At 41.3% G+C, this 5417-nt stretch overlaps 1 pseudogene; it reads left to right on the forward strand.

Annotated features, from left to right (window-relative positions):
- The window catches only part of LOC116692392 (immunoglobulin kappa light chain-like), a 27025-nt pseudogene extending 22059 nt beyond the window's left edge, over positions 1-4966 (forward strand).
- Positions 4967-5417: the final 451 nt, after the last annotated feature.

The raw sequence follows: 5417 nt of genomic DNA on the forward strand, positions 1-5417 counted from the left end.
GGGGGGGGGGGGGGGGGGGTCGGGAGCACCTGCGCTGACACCACAGGAGGAAAGGGTGGCTGCAATCATCGGTGAGGAACTTATAGCTGGAGTTCTGCCAGCATGTGAGGGGGACTCAAACATTTATCCTGGTAAGTATGAAATACACCACAACTAACTTGTTGTCCAAATTATGCACAAGAACCAGTCTGAACCAATTATGTAATTTTGTTAATTTTATATAAAATATTAAATAAAAAACACCTCAAAAAGTAAATGCCTCTTGTCTAGCCTTTTCACATTCTTTGTGTGACCTCCGTCCGAAGCTGTGAGGCTGCTGCGTTGGGCCTAGTGTTCGGTGGCCCCGGGTCGGGTTCCTTCATCTCTGCTTCCTGCTGTGGCGGAGGCACACCACATTTCTTATCCACATTGTGCAGCACACTGCAGTGTGTGTGTGTGTGTGGGTGTGTCTGTCTCAGTGAGTGGTATCGTCTCTGCAGTAGCTTCCCCTGCAGCAGTCAGTTCATTTTTCTGTCAGTCTGACTGAGGGAGGTTTTTGTATGACGGCTTTTCGTCCCTGTGTGAACACCCATGACTGTTGATACGCTAACTCGACAGTAGTAACTGCTGCATCTTCAGTCTGGACTCCACTGATGGTCAAGTGAAGTCAGAGTTTGTCCACTGCCACTGTTAAAACGACCTGAAATCCCTGATCTCGTTCATCAGCTCGGAAATTAAGTTATTTGGGAGTTTCCCCTTCTTTCTTTGGTACCAGTGCAATAATGTTTTCCACTTGAAACCCCCAAAAAAACGTTAGGCTGACTCACAGCTGATGGAGACAGAGCCTCCACAGCAGAGCTCACTGCTCCAGGCTGAGTCACTGTGTACCTGTGCCTCTGGACTCTGGGACACAGAGACAAAAACATAAGCAGTCATCATGTTTAGTCGGCTTTCATTTCAGAGGGACGATGTCATAGAGGAGAGGAGTTTGATTCTCTGGACTTTACCTGTTAAGCAGCAGCAGGGAGAGTCCAGATGAGGACGGAGATCAAAGTCATGTTTTTGATGAGGAGGATTTCTGTGTCTTCTGTTTCATGAAGGAAGCTGTCGTTCCAGGTGTCCAACTCATCGGACTATAAGTTCCCAGAGCACTGGAGCATGGTGCTGCTGATGCAAAGTGGCTCTCTATGGAATGCTCTGACTGACTCCAACAGGGACAGGGTGTTTCACGTTCAACACGTATTGTAGAAAACACAAAAGAAAGTTAAGGCCAGAAATGGTTGACATTGACTAACATACAAACACGTCCAAGGGGGGTGCAGGTTTAAATGCATTTGTTATTTTCCATTAAATGTATCGTGCTTTGTAAAGAGAGTAAAGCCACTTTTCAGCTGAGATGACGAGTCATGGTATAAAAATTAAATGGTTTTGAGAAGATGGAAATACTACTTCTATTGTTAAATCTCAGTCACATATATAAACACAAGGATTCTGTTTTCTCCATCATGCATTTATACATGGTAGAACAATGGTTCAATTGTGAAATATGTTTTAAGTTTGAAACTAGTTTGTGGATTCCACAAGGGTTCAATGTTAAGTCAGTCAGTTAAGGATTAAAACAAGAGTTTGAGGGAGGAATAGGAGCCAGAAAACATGCTTTAATTCCTGATACGTTATGGCCTTTAAGAAAAAAACTAACTCATTATAGTGTTAAATTAAAGTAATCTGCATACCAGATTATTGTGGTGACTCTGAACACATGCTTGATACTGCGCTGCCGACGTTGAATCCATTCAGATGAGGGATCAGTAGAAATATAAGAGGTAAAGGACATTACGTCTTGTCAGGGCAGGCAACGTTTTTGTATAGCACAGTTCAGCAGCAATGCAATTCAAGTGCTTCACTAAAACACACAAAACCCAGTTAAAAAAGTCATAAACACATTAAAAGTGGTTATACAACATAAATACAATAAATACAGATTAAATAGAATAAAGTAGATTAATCCAGGTGAATTCACATGGAGTGCAATGTGTTAGCAAAAGCACGTGTTAAAAAAAGTGTTCAGCCTTGATTTAAAGAGCTGATATGAGGTGTTGACCTACGTTTTACTGGAAGTTTGTTTTCCAGATATGTGGAGCATAGAACCTGAATGGCAGCTTTTAGTCCCGCTCTGGGAGGAACAGACCTGTCCTGATGACCTTAAAAGATTCTGTGGGTCATAGATTACTAGCAGTTCCCAGGAAATTGGTCTAAACGTTAAAGATTAATAAACCAACAGGAGTATTTAAAATCTATCTGTTTGTGCGCCAGGAAGCCAGTGTAGGCCTTCAGGACTGGGAGTGATGTGATCTACTTTCTTGGTGTTGGTGAGGACTCGGCAGCAGCGTTCTGAATCAGCTGCAGCTGTTTAAGAGACTTTTTAGGATACCTGTAAAGACAACCGTTGCAGAAGTCAAGTCTACTGGATAAAAGCATGGACAGTTTTTTTCCAAATCCTGTTGACACATGAATCCTTTTACCTTGATATATTTTTATGTGATATAGACAGATTTTGTTACTGACTTAATGGCGGCTGTTAAAATTCAGGTCGAGTCCAATAACGCCAAGATTCTGGCTTTGTTGTTTTGCACATCATTGTTTTACGGAAACAATTGAAGTATAGATGTATTTTTATGTATCTCGTCTGGTGTACCAGGCTAATAGTTGTTAATGGTGAATATCCTGAACTGGTCCCACGCTGATGGAGACGAGCCTCCCACGAGGCAAGCTCATGCTCCAGGCTGAGTCACTGTGAACCTGCCTCTGGACTCTGAGGACACAGAGCACAAAACATGCATTGTTAGGCAGTCTGGTTTAGTTCGGCTTCATTTCAGAGGGACGAAGTTTCATAGAGAGAGAGTTTTGATTTCTCTGGACTTACCTGTGAAGCACAGCACGGAGGAGAGTCAGATGAGGACGGAGATCAAAGTCATGTTTTTGATGAGGAGGATTCGTGTCTTCTGTTGTCATGAAAGGACACTGTGTCATCCTCCAGTGTCCAACTCTCAGGACTATAAAGTCCCCGAGCACTGGAGCATGTGCGCTGGCAAATGGCTCTTATGAATGCTTCGACTGTCCAACAGGGCTTGGATTTACTCTGATGATGCTGTTCATCAATGGATCAAATCCCGTTATCAGAGTATTGATTAGGATGTTTCACTGCTCCTGTGAATGAGTCTTGTTTGAGTTTGATGCAGAAAAAGTCTTCCAGATATTTTTTTGAATTTTCTCTAATTCACTACCACACAAACAACATCACTGTGGGACAAATTACCGCAAATTATATGTATCATTCATCATGATCTCACAATAACATGTGTTTCTGATAACGTTTTTGGTATAATTTATTGAAAAATTTCTTAGAAAGAACTTGTTTCATTATTTTCTCTGAAGGAGAAAATAAGTTTTGTAGATATTTAAAAATTCACAATAAAATGTTCGAAATTTTTACAGGTTGTGCTCTTTTAACCACTTTTTAACCAGTTCTAAGTATAATGTGTAAACGGGAATGTGTTTTGGTGAGTTTTGTTGTGTCAAGTCAGAGAGCACGTGTCTCTCTACAGTGAGAGGTTTTTGTACGGCGGCTCAATGACTTTTGTATCACTGTGGTACACGTTCGGTGGAGGACCAGACTGGATGTTAACTTAAGTACATTTTCCTCCTTAACCACTCAATCTTACTTTGTTCCATTTGAACACATATAATTATAAAGCATTGTTTTGTAGATTTTTTAAATGTAATATATCAGCATTGATTCATGAGGCTCAGCATCGTTAACCCACAAACCACCTCCGATAATCTTTTTGCTCTAAAACTTTCTAAAGTCTTATCAGTTCGTTGGAGCAAACTACTCAGCATTACTCTGTCTGAAGGAAAATTTGTAAACAGTTATGTTTTTATATTCTGGCTCCAGAACTCTGCGATAGTTGGTTCAGTGTAGATGGAATAAGTATATCCTCTTTCTCCTGAATAATGATCTGAAGTATTGGACATATTTTATGAATACATAGTTTCAAAAGGAATGAGTGTCACATCTTTCTTTGGATGTTTCAGTAATGAAGCCTGACTTCAGTGATTATCGGCTTACATGAACACAACAAGAAATAATCATTCACGAGGTTTTAGTTTGATACGAGAAATGTGTGTAATGAAGTTAAAACAGTAAAACCTCACCAAGCTCTCCTCATCTTATGTGTACTATTTGAATATTAAATCTGAAAGTTAGTTTCATCTTTATCTTTAGTACTGAAACTGTCTGTTGTCACGGTTCAGCATGATGAGCCTGTCTGTTGCCATGGCTACTGGCTCAGAGAGGGAGTGAAACGTTTTAGACCCGTTGATGCCCAATCTGAGGAAGACCAGCAGAATAGATCCCCTCTTCTGCAGCCAACAGGCTAGAGTTAGTGCCCATATGAATTTACTATCTCTCTCTCTCTCTCGTCCGCAGTGGTCGAGTTTGCCCACACCCTGACGGTGCTGCCCCCTCCAGTGAGGAGCTGCTGAAGGGGAAGGCACGCTCATGTGCCTGGCAACAAGGCTCCCCTCAGACTGGAGTCTGGCCTGGAAGGTGACGGCAGCAGCAGCGCTCAGCAGCTGGAGGAGAGCAGGAGCCCGCGGGTGCTGGGGAGGACGGCCACTACATCGGAGCCGTAACCCTGATGCTCCCTGCAGACCGTGGGCAGGTTGGCTCTGTGACCTGTGAGGCCTCCCAGGGCTCCCAGACTCCTCGCTCTCAGAGACACTGAAGAAGACCGTGTTCCCAGTCCCTGACCTGACTCACTGGGACTCTGCTACTGGTTTCACTCTGATACTGGTCTCAGTCTGCTCTCTGCAACTATCTCTGTATTTAACGTGATATCTTTCAATAGCGATATTTACCAGCTTGTTGCAATCTTTCTATATTATTTCAGTGTTTTAAGACAATAAAGATGTGTTCATCAAATCAGTTTTCATGTTTGTCATTATCAAAGTGTCTCTTTACAGTACACCTTTTCTTAAAATGTTGGCAGCTCTCTAATGATGACTGCAGAACACTTTTAGGATTATTTTAAACAATGTATGTATAAAACTTTGGAACAAACTCACGGTCATAGACGTGATTAAGTAACTTTACAGCATGAACAAATTACATTTGGAATGTTTCTCACTATGGAGTATGATTGATTTTTATGAAATGCTGTTAGTATAATTAAATCAATATCTTTACAGTTTTGCTTCATGTGGTCATCATACTGTAGATTAAACCTATCAAGAATATAAATTATACTTGATAATCTATGAAAGTCTGGGGAAAAGTTGTCCTCTGTATATGATAAGGCTGACATTGTTGTCAAGATTATCAAAACAACTAAAACCACTCACAATGTTAGAATGATGAATGCATAGTTCAGTGATGT

Source organism: Etheostoma spectabile, chromosome 7, assembly GCF_008692095.1.
Source record: "Etheostoma spectabile isolate EspeVRDwgs_2016 chromosome 7, UIUC_Espe_1.0, whole genome shotgun sequence".
NCBI lineage: Eukaryota > Metazoa > Chordata > Actinopteri > Perciformes > Percidae > Etheostoma > Etheostoma spectabile.